Here is a 17,657-nt window from a genome sequence, read left to right as displayed (position 1 = left end):
TTGTTTGTTTTTGGGGAGAGAGAGAGAGAAGGAGCAGAGGGAGAGAATCATAAGTAGGCTCTACACGTGCAGAGCCCCACAGAGGGCTGGATCTTAAAACCCTGAGATCATGACCTGAGCCAAAATCAAGAGTTAGATGCTTAACCACTTGAGCCACCCAGTTGCCCCATATTTTTGTGACATCTGCTTGAGAGAATCCAGGATTACTTAGTCTCATCTCAACTTTTAAGACTTTTTCTCGGCCAACCAGTTGACTCAGGGCCAAATTCCATTCGGTGTATGGACTGATTCCTTTCTTGTTCACCCTTATGATATGGTATTGCTCTTCAGTTTCCTGACCTGAAGGTGGGAGAAGAGGATTTTCCTTCTGTCCTTCTCAGCCTGTCAGGCTGTCAGATACAGTTTAACCTCAGTTTCCTCTGAGTTGTTGGGTAACTTCTTAGAATCTTCTGATCCTTTAATCAATCCAAAAGCACTATCCTGTTGGTTCAATCTTTTACAAAACTCATTCCTTTTTTTTTTAAGATTTTATGTATTTATTTGGGTGTGAGAGAAAGAGAACACATGAGAGGCAGGGAGAGGCAGTGGGAGAGGGAGAAGCAGACTCTCCGCTGAGGAGGGAGCCAGACGTGGGGCTCAATCCCAGGACCCTGGGATCATGACCTGGGCCAAACGCGGATGCCTAACTGACTGAGCTACCCAGGTGCCCCTGTAAGAGTCATTTCTTATATTTTGTGCAGTTCTGTTTACATGTCTTCAGCAGGAAGATTGGTTTAAATCACGTAATATGCCATAACCAAGAGAGGAGGTCCTTCTGTTGGCTCTTTATGGCAGAATATGATTTTGTTGTTTCTCTAAGAGTTCAGACTCAGCCCCTAGTTCTCTTTTAAGTTTTGTTTTATATAATTGTACTCACTTGGATAATTTTGTACATTTGTATTAAAAGGTTATGTTCTGTGTGTATATGTGTATAAATTATAAAGAAATTTTTACCAGAATACTCAGTGTTTTAAGTCTCTTCAATGTTGGGCAGTTTCTAGACCTTGACAACGGACACATTTGTTGTATTTAAGTTTCAGCTAAAAATAGTGTCTGGAATGAGTCTCAGAACGTGAATCCTTCTTAATTGCTCTTGAAAATGGGATGTGCAGTATCAACTATTTTTTTTTTTTTATGTCGTGGAAAAGAATGCTTTCCTAGCTACACTTTTACCATCATTACATCTTTCTTTTTTTTTTTTTAATTATTTTTTTTTTTAAGATTTTATTTATTTGACAGATAGAGATCACAAGTAGGCAGAAAGGCAGGCAGAGAGAGAGAGAGGAGGAAGCAGGCTCCCTGCCGAGCAGAGAGCCCGACATGGGGCTCGATCCCAGGACCCTGAGATCATGACCTGAGCCAAAGGCAGAGGCTTTAACCCACTGAGCCACCCAGGCGCCCCTCATTACATCTTTCTTAGTTTATCTCTTTGTAGTTATGATATATATCTGTCCTTTTGAAAATAGAAAGAAAGATGCCATTCTGCAGAGATGCCTTTTTGCTGTCCTGTGAGAGATCTCAAACAGCCTCATAAATTAATATAGTTATGCAAGTGTGGACCATTTTCCTTCTTTGTGTAGTTTTCATAATAGCCTGGTGAGGTGGTGATAGTTATGTGTATTACACAAAGGGTTAGGAAACAGGGCCTAAGAGAAATTAAGTGACTTGTCTGTTGCCTTATACCTGGTTAAGGGCGTATGTCCTTTGTCTGTGACCACTAGGGCATTTTTTTTCATCTCTTGTGACCCGTTAAAACTTGCCTATAGATACTCACTGATTGTCCAGTTTTGTCATTAATGCTTTTTTCTTTCTGTAAACTAAATGGTAGAATGACTAAATAATTCATGTCCTAAGGATTGAGACAATTGGGAGATTATGCCTTCATATCCGAGCCTCACTGACTCCCCCACCCCTGCCCCACCCCCTGCCATTTCTAGAACATGGTTCCACTAGCTCTGGAATTTGCCAACTCTTCTGCCCTGTTGGAAAGCTTGCTTTTGTTACTCGTCTTTTCTCATCCCCACGTGTATAGTCAGTCTTTTTCCTCTCTTTAGACATGCTTCTGTTTTTCCACTTCTGAGAGATACCTTTCTTTTTTTCTAACACATTTGCCATCCTTATTATTCTTTTTTTAAATAAAGATTTTATTTATTTGACAGAGAGAGATCACAAGTAGGCAGAGTGGCAGGCAGAGAGAGAGGAGGAAGCAGGCTCCCCGCTGAGCAGAGAGCCCCGATATGGGGCTCGATCCCAGGACCCTGGGACCATGACCTGAGCCGAAGGCAGAGGCTTTAACCCACTGAGCCATCCAGGCGCCCCGTCATCCTTATTATTCTTATGGTTAAAATCAAACTCTGTAACTCCCTTACTGGTTATCTTCTGTAAGGCTTTTTTTCTTGCTTCTCTAATCACTCTTGATTAAGATCCTAGTAAAAATCTTGTTTGCTCTGATCATATGAACCTTAGGGAGAACAAAAAGCTGTTCTCCCTTGGACCTTTTTTTTTTTTTTTTTTTTTTTTTTTTTTAAATTTTTTTTTTTTTTTTTTTTTTTTTTTAAAGATTTTATTTATTTATTTGACAGACAGAGATCACAAGTAGGCAGAGAGGAAGGCAGAGAGAGAGGAGGAAGCAGGCTCCCTGCTGAGCAGAGAGCCCGATGTAGGACTCGATCCCAGGACCCTGGGATCATGACCTGAGCTGAAGGCAGAGGCTTTAACCTGCTGAGCCACCCAGGCGCCCTTCCCTTGGACCTTTTTTGCAGCAATAGTGTCACTGCTTTACCAGAAGTATGGTGCTTCTGCATGGTGCTCACATCTCACTTTCAATGCTCTTGTTAGGGTAACCTTGAACAGTTATCTTTTATTAGGTCTGTGAATGTCAAATGTTCTTGTTTACTTGGAGTATATTCAGTTACATAGTGTTCATTTACTACATGTTTAAGGGTATGAGGATGTGGCCTCATTCAGTATTACTCCATTTTCTTTCAAGAACTATTTTTTTAGATCCCGGTCTAAGGATTCTTTACTTGAAAGTTCATTTATTAGTTTTGCCTCCTGTCCCACTGACAAATCTGTCATGCATTGAAATATTGATAGATCTGGGTGGCTCAGTTGGTTAGGCATTTGACTCTTGATTTCGGCTCAGGTCATCGTCTCAGGGTCCTGAGATTGAGTACCCGTGTGAGGCTCTGCACTCTCTGGGGAGTCTCCTCTTCTCCCTCACCCCCTGCCCCTCTATCCCTGTTCATTCACGTGAGCTCTCGGGAGCTCTCTCTCAGATCTTTAAAAACAAAACTAAAATTTTGATAGAACTGTGACTGGTGCCATCATCTTTTGGATATCCTCATCAGAACTTTTGCATTTTTCCCCTTCCTTTTTTTAAAAAATCTTGTATCTGTTTTGTTGTCTGCTTTATTTTTCTTCTGTTAACTTGCTTTACCTGAACCCATCTCTCCTTTCTCTGAACTCTGTTATTAGTGTATGGAGTATGTTCTTTTTCACCAGCTCAGGTGGAAGCTTTAAAACCAGGAACGGGCTTTCCAGTGTTGCTTTACCACTTACTGCAGAGCCTGCATATAGTAACTTTTCAATAAATACTTAAATTAATATGTGCAGTATAATCAGTTATAAATGATAATGTGATCATTATAATTAATAATATGGTTACTAACATTAGTATTAAATTGATAGTTAAAATAAATAGTGTTGGCTTTTTTAAAAAATTTTATTTATTTATTTGACAGATAGAAATCACAAGTAGGCAGAGAGACAGGCAGAGAGAGGAGGAAGCAGACTCCCCGCGGAGCAGAGAGCCTGATGCGGGGCTTGATCCCAGGACCCTGAGATCATGACCTGAGCTGAAGGCAGAGGCTTTAACCCGCTGAGCCACCCAGGCGCCCCAAATAGTGTTGGCTTTTTAAGGATTTTATCTTTGGACTGTGGACTGTCTTAAGAACTCTTGCAGTAGTTTTATATCTGTGGCTTTTTCCATTGTCTTTGTAAAAAGTAATGAAAGTGGTCTTTTAAATGTTAATTTGAATTAATTGTTGTTTTCTCCTTAGACTCTGCAGTGACTCTAGTTGATTGCTTTTATTTTAACCCTTTTTGTGAACATTTTGAAATGTACACAAAATTTAGTGAACCTCTGTGCTGTGGTCGTCAACATTTCACCATACTTGTTTCCTCATCCCCCACCCCACTATTTTGCTGAGGATTTATAGCATATCTAAGACATTATTTTATTCCTAAATAATATGTCTCTAAAGCAGCACATTATCTTGCATTACTGCAATTTATGATCATATACAACACACCTGATAATGATTTCTTTTTTTAAAAAGATTTTATTTATTTATTTGACAGACAGAGATCACAAGTAGGCAGAGAAAGAGGAGGAAGCAGGCTCCCTGCTGAGCAGAGAGCCTGATGGTGGGGCTCAATCCCAGGACCCTGGGATCATGACCTGAGCAGAAGGCAGAGGCTTTAACCCACTGAACCACCCAGGCGCCCCTGATAATGATTTCTTAATAGCTTATATGATATGTAGTCCATGTTCAAGTTTCCCGGTTCTTTAAAAAACTTTTCTATGTAGTTTGTTTGATTTGTTGCAGGTTCAGGTGATAACATCCTGATCCCCTCATGGAACCCCACGTTTTACCTCATTCTTTTATCATCCATTGGTTACCAGTGCATGGATTAGTTATTTAATTAAGTTAGGAAATTGAGGGGTGCCTGGCTGGCTGAGTTGGTAGAGCATGTGACTCTTGATCTTGGGGTTATGTGTTCAAGACCCACATTGGGGGTAGAGTTTACTAAATAAAGAAATACATAAATAAATAAATAAAACAAAGTAGTGATTTTTCTAATTTGGTCACTTCTGCCGTTATTAGCTGTACTCTTTCTCTGTAGAAGATTTTTCCTCATTTTAATAGGGCTACTTGGTTAACCTGAAATATCTAATCAGTTCTTGAGCTGTTATCGCCTCTTGGGGAACTAAACTAAACTAAACTAAAACTAAACTAAAGACTGCTTTCTTCTTTTTAAAATTGCTATATAAGTAGTGTACAATGTTATATTAGTTTCAGGTGTACAATACACTGATTCAACAATTCTGTGTATTACTCCGTGCTCACCATAAGTGTAGTCACCATGTGTCACCAAACAACATAATTACAATATAACTGACTATATTCCCTATGTTACTTTTCATTTCAGTGACTTATTTTATAACTAGAAGTTTGCACATCTTACTCCCTTTTGTTTCATCCATTCCCCACCCACCTCCCGTATGGCAACCATCAGCTTGTTCTCTGCATTTAAGAGTCTGTTTTACTGTGTTTTGCTTTTTAGATTCTACATGTAAGTGAAATCATATGGTATTTGTCTTTCTCTGACTTACTTCACTTAGCACAGTACCTTCTAGGTCCCCATCTATGTTGTCTCAAATGGCAAGATACAGGTTTTTATGGTTGAGTAATACTCCATTACATGCACACACATACATACATGCTACATCTTCAGTGGTTTGTTTATCTATGGATGGGCACTTGGGTTGTTTCCATATCTTGGCTATTGTAAATAATGCTGCAGTAAACATAAGGGTGCAGATATCAAATTAATGTTTTCATTTTCTTTGGGTAAATACCCAGTAGTGGAATTACTGTATTATATAATATTTCTATTTTTAATTTTTTGGGGAACCTCCATACTGTTTTCCACAGTGGCTATACTCATATTTCTACCAACAATGAGTGAAGATTCCCTTTTCTCTACATCCTTTCCAGCACTTGGTATTTCTTGTCTTTTTGATAATAGCTGTTCTGACAGGTTTAAGGTGGTATCTCATTGTGATTGGCATTTCCCTAATGACTGAACATCTTTTTTTTTTAAAAGATTTTATTTATTTATTTGACAGAGAGAGAGACAGAGAGAGCACAAGTAGGCAGAGCAGCAGCAGGCAGAGAGAGGGGGGGAAGCAGGCTCCCTGCTGAGCGGGGAGTCCGATGCGGGGCTTGACCCCAGGACCCTGAGACCATGACCCGGGCCAAAGGCAGAGGCTTAACCAACTGAGCCACCCAGGTGCCCTGAACATCTTTTTATGTGTCGTCCATTCGTATGTCTTCTTTGGAAAAATGTCCATTCAGGTCTTCTCATTTTTTAATTCAGATTACTTGAGGGGTTTTTTTGGCCTTGAGTTGCTAGATGTTCTTTTTATATTTTGGATATTAGCCCCTTATCAGTTAATATATTTGCAAGTATCTTTTTCCATTCTGTAGGTTGCCTTTTCATTTTGTTGATGCTTTTCTTTGTTGTGTAAAAGCCTTTTATTTTGGTGTAGTTCCAATAGTTTAATTTTGCTTTTGTTTCCCTTGCCTGGGGGACATATCTAGAAAAATGTTGCTAAGCCTGATGTCACCGAAATTGCTAGCTATGTTTTCTTCAAGGAGTTTTGTATTTTCAGGTTTTAGATTTATGTCTTCAATCCATTTTGAGTTTATTTTTGTGTATGGTGTAAGTAAGTGGTCCATTTTAGTTGTTTAGCATGTAGCTTGTTTGGTTTTCCCAGCATCATTTATTAAAGAGACTCCTTTCCCCTTTGTATACTCTTACCTCCTTTGTCATAGATTAATTGACTAAGTGTGGGTTTATTTCTGTGCCTTCTATTTTGTTTCTTTGATCTATGTGTCTGTTTTTGTGCCAGTAGCATAGTGTTAATTATTACAGCTTTATAGTATGTCCTGATATCTGGGATTGTAGTACCTCCAGGTTTGTTCTTTCTCAAGATTGCTTTGGCTTGTCAAAGTGTTTTGTGGTTCCATATAGATTTTAGTATTATTTGTTCTAGTTCTGTGAAAAACGCTCTTGGTGTTTCAATAGGGATTACAGTGAATGTATAGATTTCTTTGGGTATTATGGATATTTAAAAATATTAATTATTCTAATCCATGAGCATGAAGTATCCTTCCATTTGTGTCTCTTCAGTTTCTTTCATTGGTGTTTTATAGTTTTCAGAATACAGGTCTTTCACATTCTTGGTTAAGTTTATTTGTAGGAATTTTTATCCTCTTTGGTGATATTGTAAATGGAATTGTTTTAATTTCTGTTCCTACTATTTCATTATTAATGTGTAGAAATGCAACATATTTCTGTATATAATTTTATATCCTGCAACTTACTGAGTTCATTGATCAGTTCTAATAATTTTTTGGTGGAGGCTTTAGGGTTTTTTCTATATAGTATCACATCAACTGCAAATAGGTTTACTTATTCTCTACAACTTTCTGCCCTTTTTTTTTTTCTTTTTCTTGTCTGATTACTCTGACTAGGACTTCCAGATCTATGTTGAGCAAAAGCGATGAGTGTGGACATCCTTGTCTTCTTCCTGATCTTAGAGGAAAAGTTCTCACTTTTTCATCATTGAGTATGCTGTTAGCTGTGGGTTTTTATATGTGGGTTTTATTGTGTTATGGTATGTTCTCTCTCATCCTACTTCGTTGGGAGTTGTTATCGTGAGTGGTTGTGGTACTGTCAAGTGCTTTTTCTGCAACTGTTGAGATTATCATAAGGTTTTTTATCCTTTCTCTTGATTATTTGATGTCTCATTGATTTGTGAGTATTGTACCACCTTTGCATCCCTGGAATAAATCCTACTTGATCACAGTGAATGATTCTTTTAATGTAATAATGAATTGGTGTGCTCATATTTTGTTGAAGATTTTTCATTTCTTTTCATCAGGGATATTTCTCTGTAATTTTCTTTTATTCTAATATCTTTGTCTGGTTTTGGTATCAGTGTAGTGCTGGTCTCATAGAATGATTAGGGAATTTTTCCTTCCTATTTTTTGGAATTCTTTGTTCAGGATAGGTATTAACTCTTTAAATAATTGGTAGAATTCACCTGTGAAGCTATGTGGACCTAGACTTTTGCTTTTTGTAAGTTTCTTGATTACTGATTCAGTTTTATCTATTATAGTAATCATTCTGTTCGAATATTCTATTTCTTCTTGATTCAGTTTTAGAAAATTGTATGTTTCTAGGAATTTAGCCATCTCTTCTGGGTTGTCCGTTTTCATGCTGCATAGTTTTTGGTAGTAGTCTCTCTCTCTCTTTTTTTTTAAGATTTTATTTATTTATTTGACAGAGAGAAATCACAAGTAGGCAGAGAGGCAGGCAGAGAGAGAGAGGAAGCAGGCTCCCCGCTGAGCAGAGAGCCCGATGTGAGGCTCGATCTCAGGAACTTGGGATCATGATCTGGGCTGAAGGCAGAGGTTTTAACCCACTGAGTCACCCAGGCGCCATTTGGTAGTAGTCTGTTACAGTCTTTGTGTTTTTGTGGTGTCAGTTTGTTACTTCTCTTTCATTTCTGATTTATTTGAGCTCTCTTTTTTTCTTGATGAATCTGGCTAATGATTTATCAATTTTATCTTTTTTAAGAACCAGCTCCTCATTTTATTGATCATTTTTTTATTGTATTTGTAGTCTCTATGTCATTTCTTTTTCCTGTAGTCTTTACTATTTCCTTCTTTCTACTAGTTTTGGGCCTTGTTTTTTCTGGCTTCCTTAGGAGTAAGGTTAGATAGTTTATCTGACATTTTTCTCATTTCTTGAGGAAGGCCTGTATTGCTATAAATTTCCCTCGTAGAAGTGTTTTTGCTGCATCCCAAAGATTTTGGATCAGCATATTTTCATTTTCATATGTCTCTATGTATTTTTTGATTTCCCATTTGATTTCTTGGTTGACCCATTTTTTTAGTACCATGTTGTTTTAGCCTATATGTATTTGTGTTTTTCCGGAATTTTTTCTTGTAATTGATTTGTAGTTTCATATTGTTTTGGTTGGAAAAGATGGTTGATGTGTTTTCAGTTTTCATTGAGACTTGTTTTGTGGCCTTACATGATCTATTCTGGAGAATGTTCCATGTGCACTTGAAGAGAATGTGTATTCTGTTTTGGGATGGAATGTTCTGTGTATATCTGTTAGGTCCATCTGGTCTAATGTGCTGCCTAAAGCCATTCTTTCCTTTTCATTTTCTGTCTGAATGATCTATCTGTTGATGTAAGTGGGGTGTTAAAGTTCACTACTATTATTACTTTCTGTTTCTCCCTTTCTGTCTGTTAGTAATTGCTTTACGAATTTTGGTTCTTCTATGCTGGGTGCATAGATATGTACAACTTTTATATCCTCTTACTGCATTGTTTCCTTTATAATTATGTAGGGCTTTTCTTTGTTTCTTGCTACAGTTTTCATTTTATTTTATTTTATTTTATTTATTTATTTTTTTAATAAACATATATTTATTTTTTCCCCAGGGGTACAGGTCTGTGAATCTCCAGGTTTACACACTTCACAGCACTCACCATAGCACATACCCTCCTCAATGTCCATAACCCCACCCCTCCTCTCCCAACTCCCCTCCCCCCAGCAACCCTCAGTTTGTTTTGTGAGATTAAGAGTCACTTATGGTTTGTCTCCCTCCCAATCCCAACTTGTTTCATTTACTCTACAGTTTTCATTTTAAAGTCTATTTTGTCTGCTACAGGTATTGCTACCCTGGCTCTTGTACATAGTAAGTTTTTGTTTGTTTGTATTGTTTTGTTTTGTTTTGTTTTTAAATAGGCTCCACACCCAGTGTGGAGCACAACACAGGGCCTGAAACCATGGCCTGAGATCAAGACCTGAGCTGAAATGAGAAGGTCAGAGCCTTAACTGACTGAGCCACTCAAGTCCCCCATACCCTGGCTTTTTTTGTTTGTTTTCTCACTTGATTTGTATGATAAATGCTTTTCCATCCCTTCACTTTCAGTCCACATGTGTCTTTAGTTCTGAAGTGAGTGTCTTGTAGACTGCATATAGGTGGATCCTGTTTTTTTAATTCATTGACCTGGTATCTGTTTTTTTTTTTAATTAAGTAGGCCCCACACCTAACATGAGGTTTGAACTCATGACCCTGAGATCAGGAGTTGCATGCTGTGCAGACTGAGCCATCCAGGTGCCCCTTAGCTTGTATCTTTTTATTGGCCCTTTAGTCCATTTGCATTTAAAGTAATTATTGATAGGTATGTACTTATTTCTGCTTTCTTCTTTATGTATATTTATATATATTCACTGGCATTTATGATCAGGTATTTTTCTTTTTTTGTATTTTTGAGTGATAGGTGATTGACTTTGTGAGTTGGGTTATGGGGAGGGCTTCCCAGTCTTTAGTGAGCAGTTGTAATTCTTTCTTTTTCTTTTTTTAATTTTCTTTTTTAATTTTTTTTTAAGATTTTATTTACCTGACAAAGATCACAAGTAGGCAGAGAGGCAGGCAGAGATAGAGGGGGAAGCAGGCTCCCCACTGAACAGAGAGCCCGATGCGGGGCTCGATCCCAGAACCCTGAGACCTGAGCTGAAGGCAGAGACTTAACCCACTGAGCCACCCAGGGGGCACCTCTTTTTTTTTTTAAGATTTTATTTATTTATTTGACAGGGATAGCAAGTAGGCAGAGAGGCAGGCAGAGAGAGAGAGAAGGAGAAGCAGGCTCCCTGCCGAGCAGAGAACCAGATGTGGGGCTCGATCCCAGGACCCTGAGATCATGACCTGAGCTGAAGGCAGAGGCCCAGCCCACTGAGTCACCCCGGCACCCTGAGCAGTTGTAATTCTATTGAGAAGGTATATCAGGTGACAAAGAACCATATACCCTCTTTGCTGTTGGGCTTTGCCGTAAGGGTGTGGTGCTCTTTTGGGGTGTGGAAATCTAAAAAATCCCTTTACCAGAGAATAACTTAGACATGGTATGGAGTCATTTAAATTTTAAGACCTCTATGGTTCTTAAGGAACCTGAAACCCATTAAATTTTAATGGCTAGTATAAATGGGAAGCTACCGGGACCCCTGATGGTTTGCCAGGGCTGCAATTAAAGTTCTTCTTGCTAGCTTTCTGGGAAGACAAAACCTCAGAAAATCTTTGCCCTAACCCTAACCCTCTGCTGTTGATAGATCTCCCTTAGGTACTAAAAGCGACTTAGTGGGAAGGGGAGCAAGGTGACTGATTTACTCAGGTGAACTTCCTGTTAGTGTTGATGGAACATCAACCTTATTTACTGAAATTTCAGGTAGTAAAGGTGTACAAACAAATGCTTTCTGTTTCATGACCTTGTATTTATTTGCTGTATAACTTGCTTATGCTCTTTTCTTTAAACCTTTCATAGTTGAAATCTTACCTGTTTGGTCTTTCATTTTTTTTTTTTTTTTAGGATAGTGTCTGCAGCCTTTTCTCAAGTTTTTCACCGTGAACTGTTGTGTGTCAAACTGGACAAGTTATCTTAGTTGAAGCTTCATCATTTTGAAAAATTGTGGAGGTAAGGAGTGTATATCTATATATATATATATATGTCTTTATTTCTGTAGTTATTAGAGCAAAAACCTTTTTTTGAAATCTAATCTGTATTGCTCTTAGCATCGTTGTTTATCTTACCCCTCACTCCCATCCTTTTTGTTCATTGAAGAGCAAGGATGAAAAAATAAAAGATGTCTAGGTAACCTCAGGTGTCCAGGCCCTAATTCAGGACCTTGAGGAGGTGTATGTACATTTCATCCTTTTTTTTTTTTTTATTAGAAACCTCACCAGCCGACGGAAAGGGTAACTTAGAATTTGATTTTGAATTAAAGGGGCAAATCCCACCCAGGTTCCAGACACCCAGTGATTGTGGCTGGAGCTGGGAAAGCTTTGAAGCCCTGCCCTCAGGAGTAACTGAGTGTGGTGTGTGTGTATGCTGACCTTCCAATTCTTTAGTTTTTATTGTAATTTTTCTTAGAGGTCCATGTTCAGTAACTGAGTTATATAGATGATAAATCTAGTATTAAAACAAATATGGGTATAATTTTTTAAATGGTATTGTAGTATCCTTTTTGCTTTGAGCCATTGATAGATCTGTTTTAAGACTGTATAATAATATCACCTTTGATTTCTATCTAGTTTGTTTTTCCACCTTACACAAACTTCCCACCCTTTTTTTAAAAAAAGGTTTTATTTATTTATTTATTTGACAGACGGAGATCACAAGTAGGCAGAGAGGCAGGCAGAGAGAGAGAGGAGGAAGCAGGCTCCCTGCTGAGCAGAGAGCCTGATTCAGGACTCGATCCCAGGACCCTGGGATCATGACCTGAGCCAAGGCAGAGGCTTTAACCCACTCAGCCACCCAGGTGCCCCACATTCCCACTCTTTTAAAACATCTGTTTCCTGGGACACCTGGGTGGCTCAGTCACTAAGCGTCTGCCTTCTGTGCAGGTCATGATCCCAGAGTTCTGGGATCGAGCCCTATATCGGGCTCCCTGCTGGGTGAGAAGCCTGCTTCTCCCTCTTCTACTCCCCCTGCTTGTGTTCCCTCTCTCACTGTCTTCCTCTGTCAAATAAATAATTAACACCTTTAAAAAATGAATAAAACATCTGTTTCCTAGTATAATAACATGTGGGTGTGTGTTGTGAATTGAACACTAGACAAGATTTATGAGGCCTGTTTTATAAACTTAGCTTTTTTAGCAAATTTTAAAATCCCTGCGGCCTTTAGTTACCTCCTTGTGTAAAACAAGGGGATTGTACTGAGTTGGATTCAGAGTTTCTCAACCTTGGCACTATTGATATTTGGGACCAGATAATTCTTTATTGTCCGGGCCTGTCCTGTGCCTGTAGCATGTTGAGCAGTGTCTTTGGCCTCTGTCTACCAAATGCCAGTAGCATCCCTCTCCAGTATGACGACTAAAATTGTCTCCAAACATTTCCAAATGTGCCTTTTTGGGCAAAATCATCCCCATTTGGGAGCCACTTGGTTACATGATGTGTAGAGTTCCTTCTAATGTTCTATTTCTGTTGTTCTTATTTCAAAGAACCCTATTCTTTGCAACCTAGCTTAAATGTCATCTCTTCAATGAAGCTTTCATTCATACTCTTTTTCCTTGTCTTACTTTAATTGTTTCTGTATCTGACAGCTTATTATAGGACTTAATCCCACTCTACTATAACTGCCAGTGTGTTTCTTTGAGGGGGCATGGGTCTTGTCTACGTCTAAGCTGTGTGCTCAGATTTTGTTGAATGAACAATGGGTTTGGGAGGATTGTCAGATTTGTCATTGTTAAATAAATGATTATAAGTGGGACTTTGTTCATCTTTCATACCTTTCAAGTAGGAAATACCCATGGTTTGTGATCTTGAATTTCTGGGTTTAGGACACTGATTACTTAAAAAAAAACTTGTTAGAAGGTAGGAACCTATGGTAATATGTGAGGGAGCCACACAAAACACATTGAGGATGCATTTGAGAAAGATACAGTCACAGAAAAATTCATAACATAAAGAGTTTTTTAGGCTTTTATGTCCAGATGTTCCTCAACTCCATTTGGTTAATTAGAAAGCTACCCATCTATTAAGAAGAAAGTAAAATGGAAAGGTAGTAAATATTCTTTATTACGTAACCTATAATACCTCATTCTAAGTCAGTATTTCTTATAACAACCCACAGTAAAAAAAAACAAAATAAAACAAACCCCAAAAAACACATTTAAATCATGATTTAATACATATCTATACCTCAAATAAATTTTTTGAGTAACTGTTTATCATTACTACGTATAAAGCACTCTGATGCTTTCTAGGATACTTCTTTTCTTTTTCTAAAATGTTTGTCATCACCCAATAAATTTATTATACAATTCACTAATAGGCCACAACTTAACATTTGAAAAACACTGTTCTAAGTAATCTCTTTAATAAAATGTAGAGATGATCTGCCTTTAGCATGTGTTACCCATCAATTGTCATGTCTTTCTTTTTAAATAATGCCATTTAAGAATTGAGCTAATAAAGGCCTTGGAGTGGGGAGGGACAGCAGGCCAAGAGAGCGGCACCCGGGTCCTGTGCTGAACGTGAGCCTGCCGGACGGGAGGCAGCCCAACCACAGCCTCGACCTTAGACCTACCAGCATGGCTGGCTGGACCATGTGGACAGAGACCCAGAGCTGGGATAAGGATGACATCAAGAAAGTGATGGCAAGCATCAGGAATGTCTGGAGATGGGAGAAGTCCTGAGAGACTGTGGGCGACATTTCCCTTCATATCTTCAAGTGGGTGCTAGTAGTGGACTCCAAGGAGGAAGAGTGACAGAGGGCAGGTGGGGGTGAAGAGGAATCCTAAGGCCTAGGGTGGCAAGGTGGGGGCACCATTCCCCAGGGGCGGGGTTGCCCTTTCATCCTGTTGGATTTCTGTGAGAACCATAATCAGTTTCCATTTGGAAGGCTCCCTGCAAAAGGGCACTGATCCCAGCCCTGGGGGCATCTGCCAGCCCAGCTGCCCTTTGTCACCTCCCGGACTATCAGAAGGGGTCCCAGAGGGTGCTCGGCCCCCATGGCTGGTCTAAAGAGAGCCATCCCGGGAGCATTACTGCAGGCAGCACTGACAAACCCCAGTGCTGACCAAGGAGGATTCTGTTTCAGAACTGCTGGAGGCTGAGGCCTTTGGAGTTAACCCTACCTTTGAGCTAGTGCCGTCTGTCCCCAAGGCAGCCCAGGGCAACACAGAGCACTCAGGGTACCCTCTCCCCCTATTCAAGCACCACTGCCCAAATGCCCCTGACCCCTGAGAAGCCGGCCTGCCTGTCCCATCACCTGAGGAGCTCTTCTGGCCTTTTACAAATAAAGACCCTTTTGTTGGGGGGAAGAAAAAAACGACCTTGAAACACCTTGATTTCCAATTAATGTAAAATCCTGTATGTTGTCATTTTTACTAAGTATTTAGTGTGCACAAGGTACTGTTGGTTTTTGTTCTCAAGATTTACAATGATAATACCTAGAGGACAATAAAAAGTTAAAAAACATTATTTCAGGTGCTCATAGTGGTAATATACAACTTTTTGGACATTTAGGAGGGGGAAAAAGCTGTGGTGATTTAGGTCACTGGAAGAAAGTTGACATGAATGTGGGGTGGATTTTGCATTGTCATATCAGAGATTTGAAAAAGCTATTACATATGGTAGAAAACAGCATTCGTGTAGGTGCCCAGGACTTTTGCTCATTTTTGGGGTAATGTTAAAGATAAAATAATTAAGAAATTAAAAAATTTGGTAAAAATATGGTAAAGTGTGTGTGTGTGTGTGTGTGTGTGTGTGTACACACAGTATAAAGTGTATATGAATATATACAGCATAAACAGGGTGTGTTAACTCTCCTGTGGTTATAAAATGAGGTTCAGTCAGGAGACTTGTATCTCTCTGGTCCCTCTGATCTAAGACATTATTTGCCCCCAAATGATAAAGTTAACATTGTAGTATAGGATTACTGGGATGAAGATATGGCAACCCCCCCCACTTTATCCACAGGGAATTACGTTTGAAGACACCCAGTGGATCCCCTAAACTGCAGATAGTACCAAACCCTATATATACTATGGTTTTTTTTTCCCAAAAGATTTTATATATTTATTTGACAGAGACAGTGATAGAGGGAACACAAGCAGTGGGGAGCTGGAGAGGGAGAAGCAGGCTTCCCACTGAGCAGGGAGCTAGCTCTACAGGAGGCTTGATCCCACCACGGCTGGGATCATGACCTGAGCTGAAGGCAGCCACTTAATGACTGAGCCACCCAGCTGCCCCTACTGTGTTTTTTTTTTTTCTGTATGTATATAGATACCTGTGGTAAAGTTTGTATATTAGGGACAGAAAAAGATTAATAATAATAAAATAGAACATTTATGACCGTATACCATAATGAAATTATGTGAATGTGGTGTCTCTCTTAAAATAGATTTTTTTTTTGTACTCACCCTTCTTATGAGATGATAAAATGCCTACGTGATGCACAGTGAGATGAATGGCATACGCACTGTGACGTAGTGTTAGGCCAGTCTTGACCTTCTGCTGATTCGTTGGCAGGTGGGTCATCTGCTGCTGGACTGCAGTTGAGCATGGGCAACTGAAGTTGTAGGAGGCAAAACGACATGTAAGAGGTGACTCATGTAGTTTCTGAGTCATGGTAAGAGAATGCTCATTTGTCAAAATAAGCCAGTAAGGGCACTGGTCCTTATATAAATTGCTCTTAATGGAACAGAAAGGGGTTATATTATAGTCAGCATTTTAAAAAAAGGCATTTATTCTTTTGGCCATGCAGTTTAAAGTTTTGTACATGCTTGTGGGGCCTGCACTTCATCCTTTCTTCTATAAATAGCTGAGGCCTCGGGATGTTATGTCACAACCACGTGTGCTGCAAAAGCCTTAAGAAAACAAATGATTATGTATTTTCCTCTTTGGACTGCCTTTGCCGTATCCCATAGGCTTTGGACCGATGTATTTTCGTTCTCATTGGTTTTTCATTGGTTTCCATGAATTGTTGTTCTTTGGTTTCGTGGTTGACCCAAACATTCTTGGGCAGGATGGTCTTTAGCTTCCAAGTGTATGAATTTCTTCCAGACTTTTTCTTGTGGTTGAGTTCCAGTTTCAAAGCATTGTGGTCTGAGAATATGCAGGGAATAATCTTAACCTTTTGTTACCTGTTGAGCCCTGATTTTGTGACCCAAATGCCCATGGAGAAAGTTCCATGTGCGCTCGAGAACAGTGAGTATTCTGGTTTTTAGGGTGGAATGTTCTGTGTATATCTATGAGGTCCATCTGGTCCAGTGTGTCATTCAAAGCCCTTGTTTCTTTGTTGGTCTTCTGCTTAGATGATCTGTCTATTGCTGAGAGTGAAGTCTATAGATACAATGGAATCTTACTCAGCCATCAGAAAGGATGAATATACCCAGGTTTTGTATCAACACGGACAGGACTAGAGGAGATTATGCTGAGTGAAATAAGTCAAGCAGAGAAAGTCAATTATATGGTTTCACTTATTTGTGGAACATAAGGAATAGCATGGAGGACATTAGGAGAAGGAAGGGAAAAAGGAAGAGGGGGAAATTGGAGGGGGAGACAAACCATGAGAGACTATGGACTCTGGGAAACAAACTGAGGGTTTCAGAGGGGAGGGAGTACGGGGATGGGTTAGCCTGGTGGTGGGTATTAAGGAGGGCACGGATTGCATGGAGCACTGGGTGTTAAACACAGCAAGTGAATCATGGAACACTGCATCAAAAACTAATGATGTACTATGGTGAATAACATAACAGTAATACAAAAAAATAAATTTCCTGAATGAATGACGATCTAATCTGGCTCAGAAAAAAAAAAAGTTGCTTAAAAGTAAAATCTGCTTATTATACTTAAAAAAAAAACCAGTGGGTTATTTTTTAGTTTTTCTTTGCTGCTGCTCTCTCCTTGGGATAATGTAGAATTTAATTACTGTAGAAAATATTTGTGACCTAAAAGAAAGGAAGATGATTCAGCTTGTGATGCTACTTGGGAAAGAGCCACCTGCCCTAAAAGTGTGGTCTAGCATTCTGTGTGCTATTACTTAAAAGCACCAGAAGTCTGAGTTTTTGTCAGGTTTCCATACTGAGTTAGGAAAACTCAGCAAAAAGATAAAAAAAAAGATAATTAACTCCTCATTTTGTCACATTTCTAGACTACTGAAAAGAAGGTGCTTTTAGAGCCGAAGATGTGAATAAGACTCCTGTGCTGGAGATTCTAGATCATCTTGAGGTAATTTTTTTTTAATTA

At 39.1% G+C, this 17,657-nt stretch overlaps 1 protein-coding gene and 1 pseudogene across 2 annotated transcripts in view; both read left to right on the top strand.

The window, feature by feature from the left end:
- The first annotated feature begins 11,276 nt into the window (after positions 1-11,276).
- The window catches only part of TAB3 (TGF-beta activated kinase 1 (MAP3K7) binding protein 3), a 55,178-nt gene continuing 48,797 nt past the window's right edge, over positions 11,277-17,657 (top strand). For both annotated transcript variants that reach the window (XM_032883120.1, XM_032883121.1), the window contains exons 1-2: positions 11,277-11,379; positions 17,563-17,639. The gene's annotated coding sequence lies outside the window, so the exon portion shown is untranslated. The remainder of the gene's footprint in view (positions 11,380-17,562; positions 17,640-17,657) is intronic.
- Positions 11,288-14,651, top strand: LOC116882609 (annotated as a pseudogene).

The sequence above is a fragment of the Lontra canadensis genome, unplaced genomic scaffold (assembly GCF_010015895.1).
Source record: "Lontra canadensis isolate GAN:19392208 unplaced genomic scaffold, GSC_riverotter_1.0 scaffold86, whole genome shotgun sequence".
NCBI classification, from domain to species: domain Eukaryota; kingdom Metazoa; phylum Chordata; class Mammalia; order Carnivora; family Mustelidae; genus Lontra; species Lontra canadensis.
This window is presented reverse-complemented; position numbering and strand designations above follow the sequence as displayed.